The sequence below is a fragment of the Podarcis vaucheri genome (genome assembly GCF_965113315.1).
Source record: "Podarcis vaucheri genome assembly, chromosome: 11".
NCBI classification, from domain to species: Eukaryota; Metazoa; Chordata; class Lepidosauria; order Squamata; family Lacertidae; genus Podarcis; species Podarcis vaucheri.
Window position 1 is genome coordinate 17,728,952 of NC_138749.1, and position 25,776 is coordinate 17,754,727.

The 25,776-nt window shown below is 46.8% G+C and overlaps 1 protein-coding gene and 1 long non-coding RNA gene across 6 annotated transcripts in view; one reads left to right on the top strand and one right to left on the bottom strand.

Moving 5' to 3' along the window:
• PRLR (prolactin receptor) overlaps positions 1–25,776 on the bottom strand; it is a 146,640-nt gene that overhangs the window by 31,075 nt on the left and 89,789 nt on the right. The window lies entirely within an intron of this gene.
• On the top strand, positions 20,566–25,221 carry LOC309514611. Its single transcript, XR_014212084.1, has 3 exons — positions 20,566–20,654; positions 23,104–23,183; positions 25,118–25,221. It is a non-coding gene; the product is annotated as an uncharacterized lncRNA (long non-coding RNA).

Consider the following 25,776-nt stretch of genomic DNA (forward strand, 5'->3'; position numbering starts at 1 on the left):
AAACAACTTAGGGACATAAGAAATCCCTCCTGGATCAGGCCAGTGACCTATCTAGTTCAGATTTCTGTTGTCATGGACTGGCGGCATGTAGCTGCTGGGGAAGCCCCAAGGGAAGATGGCTCAGAGCCAGGGGATTGGTGGTGGGATGACGATGAGTGGTCAGGGGGAGAAAAGGGAGAAGACTGGGAGAAGGAGGTGATGGAAGCTGAAGAGGAAACAGGGCAAAGGAAGCAGCAACAGGTGACCCTACACCAGTGTTTTTCAACCAGTGTGCTGTGGCACCCTGGGGTGCCTTGAATGATAGGGGTGCCGCGGGCAACACTGGTCTCTGCCCCTTTCCTTCTCTCCCTCCTCTGATGCTCAGAGACCAAGGGTGGCTGCTGAGAGGACTCCCAAGGAGAGGGGAAGCTGAGGGAACACTTCACATGGGAGCGTGTTCGCAAAAGGGTGAGAGGCTGCCAGCTCTGCAGGCAAGGCGTGACATAACTGGGCTCCTGAGCCCCACAGGGGTGCTGCAGAATGAATGTAGTTGGTCAAGGGAGCCTTGGACTAACCTCTGCCCTACACCCACCATACTGTTCCTTGTGTTTCCGAGCACAATTCAAAGTGTTGGTGCTAACCTTTAATGCCCTAAACGGCCTCGGTCCAGTATACCTGAAGGAGCGTCTCCACCCCCATCGTTCTGCTCAGACACTGAGGTCCAGCGCTGAGGGCCTTCTGGTGGTTCCCTCGCTGCAAGAAGGCAAGTTACAGGGAACCAGGCAGAGGGCCTTCTCGGTAGTGGCACCTGCCCTGTGGAACGCCCTCCCACCAGATGTCAAAGAGAAAAATAACTACCAAACCTTTAGAAGACATCTGAAGGCAGCCCTGTTTAGGAAAGCTTTTAATGTTTAATAGGTTATTGTATTTTAGTGTCCTGTTGGAAGCCGTCCAGAGTGGCTGGGGAAACCCAGCCAGATGGGTGGGGTATAAATAATGTTGTTGTTGTCGTTGTTGTACTAGTTTGACCATTTAAAAGGGTAAGGAAGGGCTGTAGCTTAGTGGTAGAGCATCTGCCTTGTTCATAGAACATCATAGGATCTCCAGGTAGGGCTGGGGAAACCTGGAGTGTTGCTGTCAATCAGTGTGGACAATACTGAGCTAGATGGACTAATGGTATAAGGCAGGGGTCTGCAACCTTTAAGACAAAAAGAGCCACTTGGACCCGTTTCCGAAGAAAAAACAACAACTGGGAGCCGCAAAACCATTGCGACATTTAAAACAAATATATCTCCGGAGCCACGATCTGACAGCAGGCGGGAAGGTGACGTCGGGACGGTGCGTGACTAACGCACGCACCGCCCCCATGCGACGTCACAGCCAGTACAGCGCCCGCCACAGTGAGGAGTGTTGGGGCGCACAATGCGCCTCCTCCCTTCGCTAGTATCCGCCCCGGAGCCGCAGCAAAGACGTAAAAGAGCCACATGCGGCTCCGGAGCCGCGGGTTGCAGACCCCTGGTATAAGGTAACTTGCTGTGATTAAGAACTTCAGAATGCCTTTTCCCCTTTGGTTAGCTTTTAACTGACTTTTCCCACCTCACTTTTCTTAGTTCCAGCTCAGTGTCCAACAAAGAAGTCTACAGTGGTACCTCTGGATGCGAACGGGATCTGTTCCGGAGCCCTGTTCGCATCCTGAAGTGAACACAACCCACGTCTGTGCGTGCACGGGTCGTGACTTGCCACTTCTGCGCATGCACGTGACGTCATTTTGAGCATCTGCACATGCACGAGCGGCAAAACACAGAAGTAACGCGTTCTGTTACTTCTGGGTTGCTGCAGAGCACAACCTGAAAACGTTCAACCTGAAGCAACTTTAACCCAAGGTATGACTGTGTCGCCTGAGAAAGTTTACTATGCCATTTTTTTTACAATAAAAACCTCACAAAAATAGTTAAGGTACATTTTCTTCTCCCCTTCCTCTTACTGTATTATTTTGCAGTAAGGAACAGAGCTGCCTCAGTGGGGGCAACTTACACAACCGAATAATATTGTAAGTCGTGTGCAATTTGCATGTTTGGTTCTACTGGGGATGCATTTGCATAATTTAGCTGTGTAATGCCAACTTGCAGCAAACAGATCCATAAATGGCCAGCTATTTCTGCTGGCTATTTAAAAAAGCCATTTTTGCACAATGACCTCCTGCCATGCCCAGCCTCATAAACTTTAGATTAGATCCAGAGGACTGAGAAAATATTGGAAGGGAGGGGGAAAGAGAGAGAAGGTAGGCTGTGAAAGACCAGGTGCCTTTTTACAAGCGCAAACATGCCCAGATCTTAGCAACAGCCACCAGGCACATCTGACTGCTGTTTGCTCAAACATTCCCTCCCTTAAGTGGATCTCTGTATGAAAGCCTCCCTCTATTTTGCTATTAAAAAATTAAATCCAGTGCAATTCAAGTATGCTTCAGGCTTGCAGTTCTGCAACAACAAGAGAGCTGTTCTTCAGCAGTACTGAATTAAGCGACTGCCAGACCATTTGAAGGGAAGGTGGATGTTTCGGTTTTTAAAAGAAGCTTCATTTAAGAAGTTGCCAAGCACAAACTCCTATAGAGGGGCTATTATATATTTAAGGATTGCTTAGGAGGAGTGCTGGTACTGGTGTACAAGGCCTGGTGTAGCTTAGGACCAGGATACCTAAAATATTGTCTCACCCCTCATATACTCAGTTGATCACGGCACTCTCCATCTCATCTGGAGGTCTGTTCTGTATGACATAGGAATTGGGCTTTTAGTGTGGAGTCATCTGCCTTTTGGAATCCCTTCCCACTACACATTAGACAGTTGTCGTCTCTGTTGACTTTTTGGCAGCTGCTGAAGATCTTCCTCTTTTAAGAAACCTTGTAAGTGGAGTTATTTATCCCAGTCTGCATCTGTACTGGACTATATATATATATATATATATATATATATATATATATATATGGAACTATTTTTTTTTAACTTTTTATATATGCAATTGTTTTCAAGTTTTTGCATCGTTTTAAAATGTGGAATAGTTTTAGTTGTTTTAGACACAGCACTGTTTTTTTAAAATTGTTTTTACAGTTTCCTTGTTCTTTGGTTTTCACTGTTTCATAACTGTGTGTTCTATTGTTGCAAACTTTTCTGGGGCCATATGGTAAAGGTCAGGCAAGATACCAAACAAATAAAGTGATATTCATTTCAAAGTCTCCACAGTCGTACTTTTGTAGTTGCCTGAGAACAAACCAGACATTACAAGGTTTATTTATATTTAACAAATTTCTGATCCAGTTGTTGTTTTTTTTAAGAAAGATGCTTCAATAAGCAGCCTGTGATCCCCAGCAATTGAAATTCAGAGGCATATGACCTCTAAAACTGGAGACGATACAGCCATCATGACACTGGAGGTTATAAAATCACCATGACTAGCAGCCATTCATAGTCTTATCTGCCATGATGTTATTGAATCATCTTTCAAAGCTATCTAAGCTGGTAGCTGTCACCAACTACATCTCATGGTAGCAAATTCCATCATGTTGTGTGATGTGCTTCCTCTTAAATTTCCTCTAGGAACTAAAGAGACCAAAGGAGAAAATGAATTATAGTAGAATGGAGAAATCCAAAGTTTCAAGTTTGCTTTTTAAGCAGGTTCAGTGGTCTGGCTTGTGGTCTTTTCAGTAATGTGAAGAATAACAGCAAATCACTCTTGCAGGAGTGAGTGTCCACGACTCATTCCATTTACTCCTCAGGACTTACTGCTGAGACGTTTCTCCCTTTGAACTCAAACCTCAACCCAGCAAATATACTCAATGAACTTTGGTTGAGAAGGTGTTTATGGAAGTTTTATAACGATTGGTGAGGCCAAAGTCTAAAGGACACAGAAAGTATTGCTAGTGGGAAAGGCTCTCCTCTCGAGTTATGGTTTCAAGTAAAATGCATAGTTGTAGCCAAAGGCCACAGTAAATCACAGCTGAATATCTGAATGAATACAGGTGCCTACAAAAGGAACACGTCCCCTGGGAGTTACACGTGATGCTTTTGTGACATGCAGATTGTTCCTAACAGTGAGATTACAAAAGGCTGTAATCTTAAATGGAAAGGCCAATATGGGTAGAAACAGTTGGAAAGAGGAGGGTTTTTTAAAAAAGCTGCTCTGGGGAAAGGAGTTGGTGGACCTGCCCCAAGGTGAAAGACTTCTGGGAAAAGATTTATAATGAATTGAAAAAAAATGTTGAAATATACATTTATAAAGAAACCAGAAGCCCTTCTTCTTGGAATAACGGGTCTGGAATTGCCCAAGAAAGATGTTAAATTATTTTTGTATGCCACAACTGCTGCTTGAATTTTACTAGCTAAAAAGTGGAAAACGCAAGAACTGTAGAAGAATGGCAGATGAAGATGATGGATTTTTCAGAGCTAGCCGACCTAACCGGAAGAGTCCGTGACCAGAAGGAGGAGTAGTATAAGGAAGAACGGACAAAATTTAATGATTATTTAGTTAAATACTGTCAGGGGTTCAGGAGCAGAGGCGCGGGAAAGGGAGGAAACAGAGAGCGAGGGGGAGGAGTCCGAAGGAAAGATGAGTGATGACGACGACCCGAGATCTCCGAGTCTTTCCAGTGAATCGGAAGATTCACAGAAAGGAGCGCCAGTGGCTAGAGCAAGGGGGAAACCTAGGGGGACACCCCAGGAAGAAGGGACCAGAGGGGGTTCAGAGAGCAGCAGTTGGAAATCGGGGCCAGCGTCCCCAACAGGGCGTAGTGGGGAGGAAGGGCGCCAGGCATCGGGATCTGGCGGCTCGCCGCAGGAGGGAAGGCATGAGTCAGGAGTGGCCACACCTCCATCGGGGAGCAAAGAAACGGTCAAACGGAAAGTGGAAGGTTGGGCGCGCGCGCCAAGTTCAAATACACAGGAAGGCGGCACAGTAAGCAGCCCGGAAAGGGAGCCAGGTCCTAAAGCCCGCCGCAAGGAGGCAGAAGGGTCCGGGGGGTCAGCGTCGGAAGAGTCTAGGAAGGAAGAGACCCCGGGGGGCAGAGGGACCCAGAGGAGGAAGGAAAGACGTAAGAGGTGGAGCAAGGCTAGGGTATTAAGTTGGTGTACAGGAGGCGGGGAATCAGACGGAGCTTCGTCGGTCTAGCTTCTAAGACGTAGAGCTGCACACTGCAGTTTGGAAATGGAATCTGTAACTCAATAAAGACTTTTATAAAGTGACCGCTGGCTAGCGTTATCCTCTGTGAGCTGGGATCTGGAGGCAGCTCTGACAAATACGTTAAGTTAAACTAATTCGAAATAGCTTGCAGGTACTAGATCGGATTAGGATTCTACATGTTAAGTGATGAATTAATATGTTTAATACCGAATTGAAAAGATAGAATGATGTTAAGTGACTAAGTTAAGTTTATAAGAACTCTGATTTGGAAAACCGATAAAAGGATATACATTGAAATTCAACCAAGGGGAAGCGAGGAAGTCACTTAACAATGTTAATAAGTGTAATTTTAATAAGAATATGATTTTTGTTTGTTTGTTTGTCTGTTTATATTTTTGTGAAAACCAATAAATTTTTTTTTTTTGGGGGGGGGGAAGGAGTTGGGTTCCTCCTTGGCATAAAACAGCCTTCTGCTTCAGAATGCAACCTCCTCTGCAGTTGCATTTTGAAAAAGATGAAGCATAAATTCACAGCCAAACTATACCTGATGAAGGACACGTGAATCTGTAGTTTCTCAACAGTTCACATTTTCCCAACCTGAAGCTCATTTCCCCACAGTTCCACATCTGTTTGCAAATTCATTTTCTTTTTTTGAAAAAGTCACCATGAAAAGTCTCCAGCAGTTTACTGCAAATTTCTCCTCATATGTGATTTTTGTAAAATCCACAATCATTGCAAGCAATCACATATAATGTATTTTTTGACATTCTTTTCATGAATCTGTGCACTTTCCCGCAATGCATACATTTTGTTGGAGAACTGCGTTGCAAAATTCGGAGAAGTCTGAATTTCAAAGGATGACCCTGTTTCAGTTTACATATTGTTTCAGGAAGGGTGAATTAAGTAGATTCATCTTTAAATGAGCACTGAACCAGCTCTCTCCACCATCCCTCTACTTGACTGAGCATTACTGGGCCTTTGTGAAGAACCCGCTGTGCTTAATCATAGGTCACACCTCAATTAAGCTACCAGCACCAGAAAAATGTTTGAGAGTTGCTCTGCATATCAAGCACTATCTACTTATCAGCATAGTTTCTTGCAGTAATTTATGTAGAGGGATTACAGCAACGGCCATTAAAATTGAAAGGTATCCTTTTGTTTCCTAAGTCCCAAAGACTACGAGACTAGCCTGGGCACAATTCCAGATAGGTAATAGAACACATAGCTATAAAAGGCAACTTTGCTAAACTCTGAAACTAAAACTGGTGAGGAGGCAGTCATGCAAGAAAATTAGAGGTGTGGATTCAGTTTTTACAATAAAAAATACTTTTATATCACATGAAAAGGTCAGCTGCTTGTGTAATCCCTGGTTTAAAGAGCCTATATTCTGTTCTCGATGACAGGCTTTCCTCCCCTGGCTGTGTACCTCCTTTATTATTAAGTCAAATAAAAGCTATTTTGACATCCAAGTTTTATTTCAGAGTGGGAAAGCATACAGCTGCATTTGGCCACAGTAATACGCTGTGGTTTATGTATAGGAACAAGCAGCAGCCAGCTTAATCTTGCCTGATAACAACCTCCCCTCTCCTTCTGTGATGGGGTTGGAAGCATTTCTTGATAAATCAGAGTTCAGCAATATGTACACACCCTAAACTGTGGTTAATATTAACTATGGTTTGCTGAAACAAGGTGGCTTCATAACCCAAGGTCTGAAGTTCCAATAAATAATAGTTAATTAAGGTCAAACACTGTTTGGCCAGGTTCAGGCGCCATGGCAACCTGCAGTTAATTAAAAACAGAGGTGAAGACTACTGATTTCCTCCCTGGGGCCTCTGTGAACATTGCTGACATATGATTTGATAATTTAATACAAGCGCTTCACTAGCAACCCTGCCAAAGCAGGAGACAGCATGAAAAATGTGCTGAAGACTGGATTAAAGTGTCAAAATTCCACAGGGAGAGATAATGGAAGACCCAGCAGACAGAGATTCTGTCATGCGGTATGAAGCGGAAAAATGTGCTGAAGACTAAATTAAAGGGCAGTGACTTAGAAAAAGGTCTTGTCAACCTCCCCAAGACAATTCTTCAAATAACCTGGTGCAAAAAGTTATCAGATTTCAGCAGGACTTTAAAGGGTATACACCGGAACTGAAAACACCACACAACATTAGCAGGCATAAATGGCATTGGAATTGGGCCCTAATAGCATCATGAGCACACATAATAATGTGTGCACAATAAAAAGGACATATGGAAGGGCTCCTGGAAGAGGTGTCCGTGAGGGTTTGTTACATGCTCATATCTAATTATAGACTTGTAAAATTGGAAGGGACCACAAAGATCACCCAGTCCAACCCCCTGCGGTGAGGGAATCTTTTTGCCCAGTGCAGGGCTCAAACCCACAACCCTGAGAGTCTCATGCTCTACCAACTGAGCTACCCTGCATCTACCTTCATGCATAGATCTACCCACAGAATCAAGTCCCACTGCGTACAATGGGACTTCCTCCCCGTGTAAGGTGTGCAGAAGTTCACCCTTAGTTGAATTATTCTGCAGCCTCAGCTGAATTCTAATTATGTTGTTGATGCAGACACAACTTCACCAGTGATTTCCTGTAAACAAGGCAGCTAGTCTCCAGAGGGACCTTCTTAAAAGACAGATATGATGAATCTGTAATTCATGTGGAAATATCATGCTTCCAGGAGCCTTCCTGAAAGAGGGCTTGCTTTTACCAAAAACAGAACAGATCATGATATTCTTTGAGAAAACTGTGGACTGAGAGGAACAAGAACTTACAAAAATAACAATAAGTACTTTTGGGCCAGTGGGAAGCAATGAACTATGGCAGCAACCAAATTATGGATTACAGTGGTACCTCGGGTTACATATGCTTCAGGTTACATACGCTTCAGGTTACAGAAATAGTGCTTCAGGTTAAGAACTTTGCTTCAGGATGAGAACAGAAATCGTGCTCTGGCGGCACAGCAGAAGCAGGAGGCCCCATTAGCTAAAGTGGTGCTTCAGGTTAAGAACAGTTTCAGGTTAAGTACGGACCTCTGGAACAAATTAAGTACTTAACCCGAGGTACCACTGTATTATTATTATTTTTTTTAAAAAATCAAATAGAGTGTATCCACACAGCAGTTTTCTGTGGACTTTGCACTGCTTGTGCTAAGAAATTTTCCTCAGCATCTGCATAACATTGCTGCCAATATAGTTCCTTCATTTAATTTGAAATTGCCTGTGGAAAGTCCAGTGCTGTGGAAGCCTCTTAGTGCATTCTTTTTGGTGGGCGATGCTTCAATGAGCAACCTCTGTTGCTACACCCTTATTTCTGTTTTCTCCTTGCATGAGCAGATTTATGCAAGTCTTGTAATAATAAAAACAAATGTTTGTGTCTGCTTGATGCTCTGAGTGTGTGGGGTGGTGGTGGGGATGCTATCTTTGTGTCAAACATTCTGCAGATTAAGATAATTCCTCTCCCCCCGATTTCTCCAACTGACGTTCAATTTCAACTGCAAACACTTGGGTGCATTGCTGAGATGGGAATGGGAGTCACATTGGTCCTGACTGCTGAGCCTCTTCTCACTGTTTCCCCCAGCTTCTCTGAGAGTTTCCTTGCCTCTTCCTTGCTGAGCAGGGCTGTCTGATGATAGTTGAAAGAGAAAAAAACATAAGGAAGAGGCAAGCATCTCTGTGCGGCAGGAAGCGGCATTGAAATCTCGTGCTTTTTCTCTCCAGTGCTGCAGGGAACTCTAGAAGCGGTTTGAAAAACAAGACAAATAGAGGTTCGGGACTGAATGTATTCTCCTCCCCACAATCAAATCCTGAGGTGCTTTAAATCGAAATTGAACATCAGTTGAAGAAGGCTAGGATAAAGGAGTTATCTTACTTTGGCTTGGCACATGCACACCCAGTTAGTGAACTAAACAACCCCCTTTGGTTTTTATTATTACAGATCTAGCATAGCAGAGCTGTGGGGGGGGGGAATTAATAATGTAAGCTAACTGTGATTGACGGGTAGGAGAAAAGACCATACCCAAGGTATTTGTCAACAGCCAAAAATGAAAACAGAAAAATCTAATCTAAATGACCTGTTTGTGGGAATTTGCCCCCATGTGGACACAGCCCTAAAGAAATTTCATTGTGGGAATTAAACTGGCCCTGTTCTCTGCTGTTCCACTTACCTCAGGCTGATCCAGGCAAGAAATCTAGCAATTGCATGATAATACATACAATCTGTTCGCCAAGATGTCTGAAGCAACTGAGTTTATTGGATTAAGAGAGAATAAGACATTCTTTTCTCTTTCAGATCTCATAAGAGAATAATATAACAACCTTTTTAAAATGAAAAATGAGTGAGAGTTCAGGAATTAAGGATAGCATATATTTATGGTAATTGTGCCAAACATTTTTTTCCAGGATGGATGTTTATTATTCCATTAATCTTACTTATGATACTTATTCCAACCGTGATATGTCTTTATGCTGACTGAGATTTATATGTTAAGTTGTTTGTGTGCTAATTATTTCTCCTATTTAGTTCATTAAATTTATACACTACATGATTTTAAAGAAAAACCTCAAAGCAGTTTACAAGATTACGCTACTTAAAAAACTTGTGGAACAGTAATTACAGTGGTACCTTGAGTTACAAATGCTTTGGTTACAAACGCTTCGGGTTACAAACTCCGCTAACCCAGAAGTAGTTGTTCCGGGTTGCGAACTTTGCCCCAAGATGAGAACGGAAATCGCATGCCGGCAGCAGGAGGCCCCATTAGCGAAAGCGCGCCTCAGGTTAAGAACGGTTTTGGGTTAAGAACAGACCTCCGGAAAGAATTAAGTTTGTAACCCGAGGTACCACTGTAATTGTGTTCCCTGCTGCTCAGTTTCTCCACCTGGGGTACAACTGACCCTGTAAACATGCAGTTTGTTCCTGCATCTTTGGGAAGGACCTGCCCATCTAGGCTGGGCAGGGGGAATTTCTGTAAAAGAGTTCCCGTTCTACTGAGCCAATGGCTAGGCAGCAAGTTAGCCCTGACCCTCTACATTTCTGAAAACTCCTTCAGGACTGACTTCCTGGATAAACTCCTATCTCACCTCCAACAGTTCCTTACAGCACAGTCTTGGCACTGTCTTGCCCGTTGCCTTCTTTGGCATATATATACTGAGTCACACTGAATACAGTCAAATAAATATTGTGAAACCCCATTTTTTTGTCCAAGAAAAGACAAAAGGAATCAAAGTTTCCCAAGGGATGTCAAGTAGAAATAATTCAGGGTTTTGTCAATGGTAATTCCTTCTAACTCAAGGATTACAATGCTTACATTTACAGGTCAACTAGGGTGAATCCATTTTCCTGAGAATGTCCTGGTTTTTACCGCAGGTTCATTAACTTGTGGGAACAGGCCCAGCTAACAACAACTACTGCCAAATATACAAACTGAATGAACTGGTAGGCAATAAGAAGGGGTGGGTGGGACGAAATACCATACTGCTAAACAGTCCTGATTTGAGTGGGACACCTAGGGATTACAGAAGCCATCTTGACTTCTCATTGGATCCCAGAATGTTCTGTTTTTTGGTCTTGCGCCACGACGCCAGATCAAAAGGCACTCATGTTTTCGGCCAAAAGACAACTGAGAGGGCTAGACCAAAAAACTAGAATCCTGGTTTTAATCAGCAGGATGTTGGAGGGTATGAGATACTTCCTTCTAACCTCTTCTGGGTATACGGGGGAGATTTTATATGTAATTGGCCAAGCAATTTCAGGCCAAAGTAGACTGACCCAGTGTCAGGGGTTCAGAGACAGAGGCACAGGTGAGGGGGGAGACGGAGAGCGATGGGGAAGAATCCCAGGACAGTGAGGAAGAGAATGACAATGACTTGAGGTCTTCCATGAGTCTCTCAAGTGAATCAGAGGATTCCCAAAAGGGGGCGCCCCTAGTCAGGCCAAGGGGGGTCACAGGGGGAACCTGCCAGGAGCAGGGAAGCAGCAGGGAAACCCCGAGTGGGAGTGGGAGATCGGGACCGGCTTCCCAGCAGGAACGAAGTGAAGAGAGAGGAGTTCCCAGTGTGACACACGGAGCGGAGCAGGATAGAGACGGGGGAAGGAGATCAGGGCAGGACGTCCTGCCGGAAGAGGAGGAGAGTAGTACAGGGAGTAGTGTAAGTGTCAAGAGGAAGGTCAGGGGTAGCGAACGCGCGCCAAGTTCAAATGTGGAGGCGCACGGAAATGGAGAGAGCCCGGAGGAGGAGCCTGGCCCCAAAGCACGAAGGAGGGGGGAACAGGCATCTGAGGGATCCGCTTCAGGAGAGAGCAGGAGGGAAGCAACCCAGGGGGGCAGAAAGACCCTGCGGAAAAGAAAGGACAGGAAGAGGTGGTCTAGCACAAGCCTCTTACACTGGTGTAGGGGCGGGACCGATTCAGAGGGGACTTAAAATGCCTAGCCTAACAGACGTGGGGGCTGCGCGCTCCGGTTGTGGAACTGATAATGAACTGCAATAAACATCCTTGTATATAAGAAGAGCCTGGCGTTGGTCTTTTGTGAGCTGAGACCTGAGGCAGCCCTGACAGTAAGTCCCCTCCCCAAAATACGCAAAAATTTTTTTTGCAAAGCTCACGAAGTTTGGCAGCCATGAGTATGGAGCAGCAGATAGCTGAGCTACGCAACGCAGTCTCCCAGCTTTCCACTGAGGTAGTGGTCTCCCAGAAGAGGGGGGAAGAGGCGGAAAAGCGGTGCCAAGATCTGCAAGCTAGGTGGGATCATGCATGCCAGGTGGGGTTCCCGGGGGCCAAAGCTGCTGGAGTAGCACTGGGCAGAAGAGGAGGCAACTTGGTAGCCCACTTCGATGGGAACCTGAAGCAGTACCCCAGTTTTAAAGCAGACGTAGAATATGCGTTGCATTTGCTTCGCGACGACTTTAAAGATGAGGAGGAGAAGGTGGGTTTCATTGTGTCCCACTTGCATGGGGAAGGGAGGGCTTGGCTGCGCAATCTGTGGCGCGAGGATTGCCCTGCTCGAAGGGACTCTGATGAATTTATCAAATGCATGGACGCTTGCTTTCAGTCTAGCGTGGATGTGGATGTGGCACGCCAGCAGATCCATGGTTTAAGGCAAGGCAAGGCTTCAGTACGTCAGTACCATGCTCGCTTTTTCGCCTTGCTGAATGTGCTGCGATGGGAGAAAGATTCTCTGGCAGTCAGAGACTTGTTTTGGGAGGGACTCTCTGGCCCTGTGAAAGACGAACTGGCACGGGGGGACAGACCTAAAACCCTGGCAGACGTGGTGCAGCGGGCGCTTGCCATTGGAGTACGCCATGAAGAACGCCCTTGGCGCAATGAGGGGGGTAGCCAGCTTCACGCACCGTCTAGAGTGCCTCCTTTCTTTCCCAGAGATCCAGGACGTACGCGTCCCTCACCTCAGCTGCAGGCAGGGGAAGAACCGATGGAACTGGGGAGTGCAAAGGCTCAGTCAGCAGCTGGAGCCCCAGCGTCCGGAGCAGTCAAGACAAAGCCTCCTAGAGGGAACAGGAAGTGTTACATCTGTGACAGTGGGACGCACATGGCCAAAGAGTGTCCCCAGAGGCTCCGGCAGCACACTGCAGCCTTAGCAACAGTAACTGCAGCAGCACAACATGATGACCAATTTCAGGGAAACGGCACTGCCTGGCTGGAAGCAGAAATGCTGGGGCACAGTCAGGCAAATCAGTAGGGCAGTCCCCAGCGCTTTTGCAGCCTACAGACCCCCTGCCACCTAAGCCAGTGGTACAGCTCACTGCAACTCTCCAACTACCTAATGGACGCGCCCTAGAAGTCCCCATTACAATTGACAGTGGGAGCAACGCAGACTTCGTGGGGGTGCACTTCGTCAAGCAGCATTGCATAGAGCTCCTACCAGCCACGCTGCCTTTGAACGTCGTCACGGTGGATGGCAGGAAGTTGCTGGGTGGGCAGGTGGTGCAACAGACGCCACCCATGGTGATGCAGATTGGCAATCACCGAGAAATCATCAGTTTCAACGTCACCCGCCTGTCAGACACGCCTATAGTGTTAGGCATGAGTTGGCTGGATAGGCACAGCCCAACCATGGCGTGGTACCAGCGGCAGCTCACCTTCGGCTCGTCCTATTGCGCGCAGCATTGCATATAGACCGGTCAAGAGGAGGAGGGCCCAGAGGAAGGGCAGCAGCTGAAACTCAGCATGGCGCAAGCTGTACCCCTCAAGTACAAGGGGTTTTTGGAGGTCTTCTGCGAGAAGGAGGCTGACCAGTTGCCACCCCACCGGCCCTACGACTGCGCAATTGACCTCTTGCCAGGGACAACGCTACCGACTGCGAAGCTGTATTCCATGTCCGAGGACGAGTTGCAGGAGCTCAGGGAGTTCATTGATCACAACCTGCAGCGGGGATTCATCCAAGAATCGAAGGCTGTAGGGGGCAGTCCTGTGTTTTTCGTGAAGAAGAAAGACACGCCCCAAAAAAGATTGATCGTGGACTTTAGGTTCATAAACTCGAAAACGAAGCCTGCAGCCTTCCCCATGCCCAAGATTGACGACCTGCTGGGGGCGGTGCGGAAAGGGAGGATCTTCACCAAGTTGGATCTCCGCGGCGCATACAATCTCATACGCGTGCGAGAGGGTGATGAGTGGAAGACGGCCATGTTCACGCCGTTGGGCACCTACGAATACAGAGTTATGCCGTTTGGTCTCCAAAATGGCTCCCACTTTTTCCAAGCTTTTATGCATCACGTGCTAGCGGGACTCCTCTACAAGAAGTGCGTATGTTTCCTCGACAACATTCTTATCTTCTCGGAATCGCCGGAGACTCACGAGAGCGACGTTAAGGAAGTCCTGCAGAGGCTACGGGAGCACAGGCTCTACGCCAAACTGGAGAAGTGCCAATTTGACGTGACGGAGGTGGATTTTCTGGGCTATAGGCTGTCCGACAGGGGACTAGCCATGGACAGCGCCAAGGTCCGCGCGGTGTTGGACTGGAAGAGCCCGCGAACGCGGAAGGAGGTTCAGAGGTTCGTCGGTTTCGCCAACTTTTACCGCAAGTTCATCAGGGGTTTCACCAGGGAGACGGCAGCTATCACGGACACTCTCAGCTCCAAGAAGAAGAAGTTCACCTGGACGGACCAGGCGGAGCAGTCCTTCAGGAGACTTAAAAGTCTCTTTGCGTCCGAAGAACAGCTGTTACACGTGAATCCCGGCAGGCCCATGAGGGTGGAAACTGACGCATCTGACAGAGCGGTGGGGGCCGTCCTCTTGCAGGAAGACCCGCAGGGGTACTGGAGGCCCTGTGCTTTCTACTCCCGGAAGCTCAGCAAGTCGGAACAGAACTACACCATCTGGGACAGGGAGTTGCTGGCCATCCACGCAGCTTTCAAGGCATGGAGGCACTTTCTCATCGGAGCCAAGCACACCGTGCAGGTCTGCACAGACCACAAGAACCTAGAGTACTGGCGCACTGCAAAGCTACAGAGCCAGAGGCACATACGCTGGGCGGAGTTCTTTGCGGATTTCGATTTCCGGATAGAGTACATCCCAGGCGACAACAATGTCATAGCAGATGCGCTCTCCAGGAAACCGCAGTATCTCGAGGAAGCGGCACCGGCGGCAGCCAAGCACATTTTTGCACCACAGGCGTGGGCGTGCGCTTCAGCTGCCGTGGACCTGGAGGCGGTGCGGCGCGCGTTGCAGGCGGATCCATTCGCACAGTCCAAAATGGAAGAGGTGCGGAGAGGCACGGCGAAGGACGATGAGTTCCAGATACACGACGGCCTGCTGACCCGTAAGGGTGCTCTCTACGTTCCGGGAGACGATCTCCGCGCGAAGGTTCTGCAGCAGTTGCACGACGCACCCAGCGCTGGCCACTTCGGCAAGGAAAAGACGACGGAATTAGTGGCCAGAGACTTTTGGTGGCCCCAGATGCGAGGGGAGGTCGCGGAGTATGTCGCCAGGTGTGACACATGCCAAAGGTCCAAGCCAGTGCACCAGAAGCCAGCGGGACTGCTGGAACCGCTGGAGACACCACTGCAACCGTGGGAGAGGGTGGCGCTGGACTTTGTCACTGATCTGCCCAGTTCACGAGGCAAGACGGCGGTGCTTGTGGTTGTAGACCTGTTCACCAAGATGGCGCATTTCATTCCTTGCGCGAAGGTGGCGACAGCGGAGCAGACCGCCAAACTGTTCATCGACCACGTGTTCAAGGTGCATGGCTTGCCACGGTCCATTCTGTCCGACAGGGGGCGCCAGTTTGTGTCCAGCTTCTGGCAGAAGCTCCTAGGGATTCTGCACGTCAAAATCAACCTGTCGTCGGCGAGACATCTGCAGACCAACGGCCAAGTGGAGAGGGTCAACGCGATCATGCAGCAGTACCTGAGATGTTACGCCAATCAGCGACCCGTGGCTTGGGTGGATTACCTGCCGATGGCTGAGTTTGCCTACAACAACACGAAGCACGCGTCGACGGGGGTGACGCCGTTCTTCGCTAACAATGGACGGCATCCCAGAACCTTCCCGGGGCTCGTAGCGACGGGGGAGGGGGCGCCACAGGAAGCCGACCACTTCGCAGCAGAATTGCAAGAGGTCCACGACAAGCTACGGAGACATTTGGAGCTAGCCAAACAGGCCTATAAGGTGCAGGCAGACAAACACAGGAGGGAGGGGGAAGACATCCAGGTGGGAGACTGGGTATGGTTAGCGGCCCAAGCAATGCCGGCCAAGTCATTAGCTAAAAAGAAGCTAGGACACAGGCAACTAGGGCCGTACCAAGTTGAGGCCAGGATCAATCCCGTAGCGTTTCGACTGGCCCTCCCCGAAGGTTCCAGAATGCACCCGGTCTTTCATAGGTCGGTGCTCACCCCTTACAGGGCCCCACACAGATTTCAGGAGTCAGGGACGGCACCAGAACCGAGCAGAGTGTCGCCCAAGAGGGGGAGGTCACCTAAGGACGAACCAATCAACGAGGTCACAGAGATTCTGGACTCGAGATGGGGGGAAGAGGGAGTAGAATATTTTCTCGCCAGGGAGGGCGCCCCGGCCAGCGCCAACAGTTGGGTGCCGGACTACGCTTTAGATGAACCCCTCCTCAAGGACGAGTTCCATGCCCTTTTCCCACACAGGCCCATGCCAGCACAGTTTTTCGACGATTGGCTTTTTACGCCCACACTTTCCGCCAGCACCTTCCGAGGGTTCTCCTCCGCAGAGGAGACGACGCCAGAGTCGAGCCCTCCTAGGGGATCGTGTTCGGGGGTGGACACCGACCCTTCTTACTGGTGGGACGACCAGCCAGAAGAGGACTGGCGCACGAGGTGGTGGCTGGGTCCTTGGCAAGCAGACCCCACCCAGGCAACAGGGGGAGGGGAGGACGTGAACATGTTGGGAGAGAACCATGGGTTCGAGCACACAAACAATGAACTGGAAGCAGAGGAGATTGACGTCGACGACCTGTGTCCAGCAGCGACCTCCGCAATGACGGAGCCACCGGAACCTGCGCCCGAGCAGCGGGAGGGGGGAAGGGGGGGCTTCGAGGGGGGATGGATGTCAGGGGTTCAGAGACAGAGGCACAGGTGAGGGGGGAGACGGAGAGCGATGGGGAAGAATCCCAGGACAGTGAGGAAGAGAATGACAATGACTTGAGGTCTTCCATGAGTCTCTCAAGTGAATCAGAGGATTCCCAAAAGGGGGCGCCCCTAGTCAGGCCAAGGGGGGTCACAGGGGGAACCTGCCAGGAGCAGGGAAGCAGCAGGGAAACCCCGAGTGGGAGTGGGAGATCGGGACCGGCTTCCCAGCAGGAACGAAGTGAAGAGAGAGGAGTTCCCAGTGTGACACACGGAGCGGAGCAGGATAGAGACGGGGGAAGGAGATCAGGGCAGGACGTCCTGCCGGAAGAGGAGGAGAGTAGTACAGGGAGTTGTGTAAGTGTCAAGAGGAAGGTCAGGGGTAGCGAACGCGCGCCAAGTTCAAATGTGGAGGCGCGCGGAAATGGAGAGAGCCCGGAGGAGGAGCCTGGCCCCAAAGCACGAAGGAGGGGGGAACAGGCATCTGAGGGATCCGCTTCAGGAGAGAGCAGGAGGGAAGCAACCCAGGGGGGCAGAAAGACCCTGCGGAAAAGAAAGGACAGGAAGAGGTGGTCTAGCACAAGCCTCTTACACTGGTGTAGGGGCGGGACCGATTCAGAGGGGACTTCAAATGTCTAGCCTAAGAGACGCGGGGCTGCGCGCTCCGGTTGTGGAACTGATAATGAACTGCAATAAACATCCTTGTATATAAGAAGAGCCTGGCGTTGGTCTTTTGTGAGCTGAGACCTGAGGCAGCCCTGACACCCAGTTTTGCTATTCTCTCCTTTACCCTCCCAGTTTTATGGTGATATAATAAAAGTATGCAAAGTGCAAACTTAGAGTTCACCTACATTTCCACTTGTCCCACAGCTTTTCCCTAGGAAAACCCATTGTTTACAATTGAACTGGAACAAATACCTGCAGATTGTTCCTATTCAGCAGTAAACAGCGGGTTTTCCTGGGAAAAGTGGCAGTGCAAACGAAAAACCTTTACCAGGAAATAGGAAGAGATTCATGGCAGGCATCCCTTCTGCTTAATGGTCTTGGATTATTCAACTGGTTGGCAATACATTAACAGGCCATCATTGAGCAAAGGTTTTCATGGAAATTAGACATGATGTCCACAGATGCAGTAAACAGAATGTTTCCACAGATTAAGACAGCTAGAGTGAAGCTCATAGATGACTTAATCCAACCCCCACTAATAAGATGCAACACATCTTTTGCAAAGGTTAATCTTACAAGAAATTAAATTAGAGTTTCCCAAGCAGATCACAACAGGAATGACTGAAGTTATTCAATTCCACAGAAGCCTTTCACACAGTGCATGAGGTTCTGGGCTGGTGGAATGTCATAGGATCACAGAATCATAGAATTGCATGGAACTGGCGGAAATGACTGGCAGAATCCGAGACCAGGGAGAAGAGTCGGTGGAAGAAGATTGGAAGAAATTTAAAGTTTACTTACAGAAACATTGTAAAATTAAGGAATGTTAAAAGGATGTTGGAATGAAGTAATGTGGTTTTAGCAGAGATGCTGTAAAGGATTAAGAAAAAACAGATTGTTAAATGGTGAAAGGAGGGAAAGTAAAGTTACATTATATTAAGATAAAATAGAGGACAAAAACTGGAAAGGATGGAAAGGACTTGCTGAAATAGCTAATTGAACTAAAATACAAAAAAGGGTGGTGTGAGGAGGTCAAGGAAACAAGCAAATGAAAGATAAGTTATGGGAAGATTCATTGTATTTTTTTCTTTTTTCTTTTTTTTCTTTTTTTTTTCTTTTTTCCTTTATTGTGATGTGAGGTTCTGTTTTGGCTTAGTATGCTGTTTTCTATTTTTTCTTTTTGTAACCTTTCAAATCTTAATAAATATTATTTAAAACAAAACAAAACAGAATCATAGAATTGATTCTGTGAAGCTGGAAATGTTTGAAATATGGCAGCCCTACTCAGCCAAAGCGTCCGAAACAGATGACCATCAAACCTCTGCTTAAAAACCTCCGCTGAAGGAGAACCCACAACCTCCTGAGAAAGTCCATACCACTGTTGAACAGCTCTTAATGCCACAAAGTTCTTCCTAATGTTTAGTTGGGATCTCCTTTCGTGTAACTTGAAGCCATTGGTTTGAGTACTACTGGCTAATTTAGATCCATCACAATCTGCAACATAACTGGCACCTAAGTAACAGACCAATGACAAACCTAGACAGCATCTTAAGAAGCAGAGACATCACCTTGCCAACAAAGGTTCGTATAGTTAAAGCTATGGTTTTCCCAGTAGTGATGTATGGAAGTGAGAGCTGTACCATAAAGAAGGCTGATCGCCGAAGATTGGATGCTTTTGAATTATGGTGCTGGAGGAGACTCTTGAGAGTCCCATGGACTGCAAGAAGATCAAACCTATCCATTCTGAAGGAACTCAGCCCTGAGTGCTCACTGGAAGGACAGATCCTGAAGCTGGGGCTCCAATACTTTGGCCACCTCATGAGAAGAGAAGACCCCCTGGAAAAGACCCTGATGTTGGGAAAGATGGAGGGCACAAGGAGAAGGGGACGACAGAGGACGAGATGGTTGGACAGTGTTCTCGAAGCTACCAGCATGAGTTTGACCAAACTGCGGGAGGCAGTGGAAGACAGGAGTGCCTGGCGTGCTCTGGTCCATGGGGTCACGAAGAGTCGGACACAACTAAATGACTAAACAACAAAGTAACAGACTCCTCTCGCTCATTAATTTTCCAATTCTTTAAGTAAAATGGAAATTAAACGCAGGTCCTTTTTTAAAAAAAAGGGTGATCCTTTGAGTTAAAAACAGAGGGAAAAGATAGTCTTTAAAAATGTTTGCTAAACAGGTTGCACTTGTCCCTCTGCTTCAACCACTTTTGACCATCAGCTTGCAATGCCATTTATTTTATTTTTGCCATTCTCTCCCTGTAAATATAAGCTTTATTTATTTATTTCTTATGGGTGGGGAGGCAAATGTCTAATCTGAGGCTCATGGTTATGCTCCCGCTTCACAGACCACAAGCTGCAATCTAGGTTTGTTCTTGATTACAGCTCCTGGATGAGGAGCAGAGAGTTTAACCCAGAACCTGGGTTTGGACAACACGCTAAGCCAAACCTTAGCATTTTTGCTCAGGCTGACTAATTCCCTTCTTTCCTCTCCTCGCCTACAAAAATCCAAGTTTGTTCATTTTTTTACTTAAAGCTGCTGATTCCCATAGCTTGATGAACCGCTCTTTTAAATGAAGAATTTCTTTTCCAATACAATGTCATCTCTAAGACTCTAATACACAAGGACGCAGCAAGAAAGCCAAACAAAGCCTCATTTTCTGAAAGGAATGTGGAAAAAGCACTCTAAACAAACCATGGAAAGCCATTAGCCCAGAGTCACAGGGCAGGCTAGATGGAACCACCAAGCGGCGATTCTGGCAGCCACACTGCAGAAGTGACAAAGATAGCATCTTTCCATGTTTGGCTTTGTTACATGTATGCAAAGGATGCTTGCAAGAAAATAATCCTTCCAGGAAGAAGGAATAAGCCTTCAGTTCCAAGAAATGTAAAAGGCAGTTACCAAATTATCCTCAGCAATTGCTCGCCACCTTAGACTGCTTCTTTTAAATTCAGACTGTAAACAACTCATTAGTGGGGCTTTTTTGATGTTGCTGTTGTCAAACTTGCATCTCCTTTCAGTAGAAAGAGCAAATACCACTCAGTACCAACACGTGATGCTGAAACAAATGGCGGTGGCAACCTCACAAATTATTTTATTGGCTTTCTGAGCCACTTAATGTATAATTTGATAACATACAAATTGCCGTGCTTGGAGCAGACCTCAACCTCCATCATGCCGTTTCTAATTGCAGCAAAACAGATGTCTCAATAACCAGGGTAGACAACAGGAAGACTTCCACATGCTTCAGACTCCAGCTCCTATCAGCTACAGCAAGCATGGCCAGTGCTCAGGGATGATGGGATTTCTGGGTGGGTGGGGCAAGGGGGGGTTGTTGCCTCGGCACATGTTTATGAGGGTGCATTTTGCTTTTCATGCTGGCCCTGCCAGCCCGATACAGTGGTACCTCAGGTTACAGACACTTCAGGTTACAGACTCCGCTATCCCAGAAATAGTACCTCAGGTTAAGAACTTTACCTCAGGATGAGAACAGAAATCGCGCAGCAGTGGCGCAGTGGCAGCGGGAGGCCCCATTAGCTAAAGTGGTACCTCCGGTTAAGAACAGTTTCAGGTTAAGAACGGACCTCAGTCTGGCAGATGAAGATGTTGGACTTTTTGGAGCTAGCTGACCTGACTGGAAGAATCCGCGACCAGAAAGAAGAAGAATATCAAGAAGACTGGAAGAAATTTAAGGACTATTTGAATAAATATTGTAATATAAATAATTAGAAGTCACTTGAAAGTACGAAATAGGCCTAGGACTAAATTAGGATATAATTATATAAATGTGATTTAGATGGTAAGAAAAGTGAATATGATAGATAACAGTTGGAAATATGTTTAAGAATGACATTGGAAAGCTGTTACATGCAGATACAAGGAAATTCAGAAGGGAGAGAATAGAGGAAGTCAACATGTAATTAAGGTTGGGTTATTAAAGGACTAAGTTCGTCTTTATTTATTTTTTTAGTGTTGTGGTGGGTAGGATGGGGTCTTTTGTATTGTTTTTCTTTCTTTGATGTATACCCCCCCTTTGTTTGTTGTTCTGTTATGTGATATTTGTTATGATTGTGGAAAATAATTAAAAAACAACAACAACAAAGAACGGACCTCCAGAACGAATTAAGTTCTTAACCCGACGTACCACTGTACTGTTTTGCAAGTCCAATCCCACACCCTAGGCTCACAAAGCAGCATGGGGCTGGCAGGGGGTCAGGAGCACAACGTCAGGGACTGGGCAGGGGAGGAATGGTGGAGACTGCCTCCCCAGCCTGACCCTTCCTGTTCAGAATTACAACAGGGGTTTGAGGGAGATCACAGCTCAGAGGCAGATGAGGGGAAAAGCTAATGGGAGAGAAGGAGGAAGAAGCAGCACAAGAGGGGGGGGACAGCTGATGTCTTTAGAACAGACCCTCCTCTCCCAGAACCCGGCGGGCATTGAAAGTAGGAGAGCAGAGAGCTCAGAGGCAGAAGGCAACTGTTGTGATGATGCATAATGGGAGAGAGGGAGGGGATGGAGACTCACTTGGAGCAACACCATTATTCCAAGAGGCCACATTCCCAAGCGTCTCTCTGTGAATATACAATAAAAAGCATTGGTAAGAACAGGCATAGGCAAACTCGGCCCTCCAGATATTTAGGGACTACAATTCCCATCATCCCTGACCACTGGTCCTGTTAGCTAAGGATCATGGGAGTTGTAGTCCCAAAACATCTGGAAGGCTGAGTTTGCCTATGCCTGGGTAAGACAACCTTCCTTGTCTTATCCATTCCTGGCAACCTATCATGGAGGGTTGGATCCTCTGATGCCTGACACGTGTATCCTTAAAATCAGATGAATTTTAATGGCATGTGCCTGCCCTGCTGCATTCTCCTCACATCGCCCGATGACAGGACAGCATGAGGAGGATGCAATAGCCACGCAGCCTTTGATTCCATCTTCACAAAGTGAGGGCGAGGCTGAGATCAGAGGGTACATGGCTGTTGCGTGCTTCTCATGCCACCCTCCCTGGGCCGTTCCGAGAGGCTGGGATCATCTGAGAGGCTGGTCACACTGGTGGCGAGGGCTGGGCTGGTGCACCCTGCCTTCCTGGCATGCACATATGTTCTCGCCCCTGGGCACCCTGAAGACATGCTCCACCACTGCCAGAGAAAGATTGGAAGAAATATGATGCAGTTTTACTGCAAGGAACCAGTTCTCATCAGTTGTCTAGATGGGTCTTCCCTGGAGTGAGCAGGAAGAGCAGGCATAGGCAAACTCCGGCCCTCCAGATGTTTGGGACTATAATTCCCATCATCCCTGACTACTGGTCCTGTTAGCTAGGGATGATGGGAGTTGTAGTCCCAAAACATCTGGAGGGCTGGAGTTTTCCTATGCCTGAGGAAGAGGGAAAAAGCACCCAGGACCCAGCTATACAGCAGCAAATAAAACACTTTGAATGTGTTGTAAAGTGCAATATACAATTGTGACACTAAATGTCAGCTGTGAGCTAGAGCAGATTCAATGCATTTTTCAGAACAATTTTTTGAAAAAGCATTTTTCACAACATTTTTAACATGTTTGTAGATTCCACCCAAGATCAATAGAACAGAGTATTTTTAAAAAGATTTAAAAAAAATACCATCATCTCCTGACCAAGGAGCTTCAGCTTGGAAACAAATTGAGCTAAATGAAGATCTTATTTCTTTAATCACCGGAGCCTGTCTTCCTTCTGTTCTCAGGGCTGGCCCAAGACATTTTGGCACCTGAGGTGAACCACAAAACAGCAGATCACCCTGATCTTCCAGCCAGGGAAGAAGGGGTAAGTGAAGATCTATATCAAAAACAATGGGGCGGGAATAATGATCTACATTGGGACCTGCTGCTCCTGTGGATCCAGCCGCCTGAGGCAGTCGCCTCACCTTGCGTCCGGTCCCGTCTGTTCTGCTTCCTTCGAATCAGACATAAGTTGCTCTGAGCACTCTGGAGGAACACAAACCAGAAATATGTTGCTCTGAGCACTTTGGAGGAACACAAACCAGAACACAAACCTAGCAGTTTGAAAGCATGCAGTGCAAGTAGATAAATAGGTACCACTCCAGTGGGAAGGTAAGCGGCGTTTCCGTGTGCTGCTCTGGTTTGCCAGAAAAAACCAAAGAACTCATAATTGACTTTAGGAGAAAGAAAAGTGTATTGTTACCATTGCACATAAATGGCGAGGAAGTGGAGAGGGTTGGTAGTTTTAAATACCTGGGCATTTATATCTCGGAGGACCTCTCATGGACTGCAAATGTTAATATGGTTGTGAGGAAGGTGCAGGGGAGGTTGTATTTCCTGAGAATGCTCAGGGGACTGAATCTATCCCAGCACCTACTCCTGTCCTATTATCATAGTACCATCGAGAGTGTCCTAACCTATAGTATATTATCGTGGTATGGGAGCAGCTCTGAAACGGATAAAAAAGCTTTACAGCGAACAATTAAAATTGCCCAGAACGTTATTGGGCTCCGACTACCAACCCTGGATGAGATCTTCACGTCTCGCATCTTGAAGAAGTCACATAATATTCTGAGAGATCCCACCCACCCTGCTCACAACTTCTTTGAACTATTGCCTTCGGGCAGAAGATATAGGACAATGAAAACACGAACCACACGCCTTCTGAATAGTTTCTATCCAAGAGCTCTGATTGCACTAAATAATGATCTCAGGGCCAGTTGCAAGGTTTAGTAAGTAGGGAGTGGAAGGAATGAGATAGGTTTTAGGTTATGTTATGTTTTTAATAGGTCATGCTATATTCTGGATTATGTTATGTTTTATAGATTATGTCTAAATAGGATGAGAGTTCGGAGATACGTGCAAATGTATATGTGAACCCGGTCTTTGGGTGGGTGTTTGATTTTCGTTGTTGTGTATACTGTGTATATACAATAAATTTATCTAAATCTAAATCTAAATTTAGATCTAAATCTAAATCTAAGTGGCTTAGTCATGCTGGCCACATGACCCGGAAGCTGTACGCCGGCTCCCTTGGTCAATAAAGCGAGATGAGCGCCACACCCCAGAGTCGGCCATGACTGGATCTAATGGTCAGGGGTCCCTATATCCCTTTAAAGTTATAGGTTGAGTGCTCCCCGATGTAAACAGGTAAGAAAGAAAGAAAATAATGACCCTCTTAGAAAACATGTACGAACTGGACAGCAGTGGGTGAGAACTTGCATTCTGCAGGCAAGGTCTTTGCAATGGGGAGGAAATTTCAAGCAGGTGGTTCCCCACCTGGCAGTCCTGATTACCGTATTTTTCGCTCTATAAGACACACCAGACCATAAGACGCATCTAGTTTTTGGAGGAGGAAAACAAGAAAAAATAATATTCTGAATCTGAGAAGCCAGAACAGCAAGAGTGATTGCTGTACTCACTCCATAAGATGCACACACATTTCCCCTTACTTTTTAGAAGGGAAAAGGTGAGTCTTATAGAGCAAAAAATACAGTATGTAGAGGAACTCTTAATCACGGATCTTACTCACAGAATGTAGCCAGAATGACAAAGTGCTTTACAGCACCCATTAACTAAAGACATTAAAGGCAACCTGACAATACAAGTTATGTCCATGAAAAATGGATATTTTGCAATGCATAATTATGAGAGGTTTAGGCTAGAGTGATGGGGGCAGGTGGGAATGCAATCAAATTACATCCGACTGTGGCTGCTAAGAAGTGTTGTTCAACCACCCCTTTCTTTTCCGTTTGATAGTGTGAGCGGAATCTGAATTATTCTAATTAGCACACAAAAGTTCTCGTGCAGAAGATTCGGCATAAATGACAACTCCTTGCAAAATGCCAGAATGGGGAAAACAAACAGGACTGCGTGGGATGATATTGTATAAACAATCAATTATGTTGTCTTTCAGAGCTTCTTTAAATGTTTTAATGGACCACATAATATTGGATTTTTTTAAAAAAAAACCGATTATCTTTTTAAGGGAGATTCTGTAAGATGTGGGAACGTGTATCTTTTCTTCATAGGCTGAAAACTATCCGTGGAGGTGGGTTGATTTTGAGCTAACAAAATCTGGAGAGGAAAGTTAACTAGTGCTGTTCCACTCCTGAGAGCAGCATCAGAGATTGCTTTTCATCTTTAAACGTCCTCCCCTAAACCCCTAATTGTGGGCCATGTTTACTCAGTGTGCAAGATACGCAAACCAGCTCAGTGGCAGATTTATACTAGACAAGGTCCTATGTCAAGTCACCACTCAAGGTTACTGAGAGCTCCAGAAAGAGCTCTCTTGCCTGTCTTAGGATCTGAGCAAGTTAATATATGGAGAGGCTTTTCTTCAAGTATTTGGGTCCCAGTCAGTGGTTACTAGCCATAATGGCTATCTCCTCCATCCTCAGTCAGAGGCAGGAGGCACT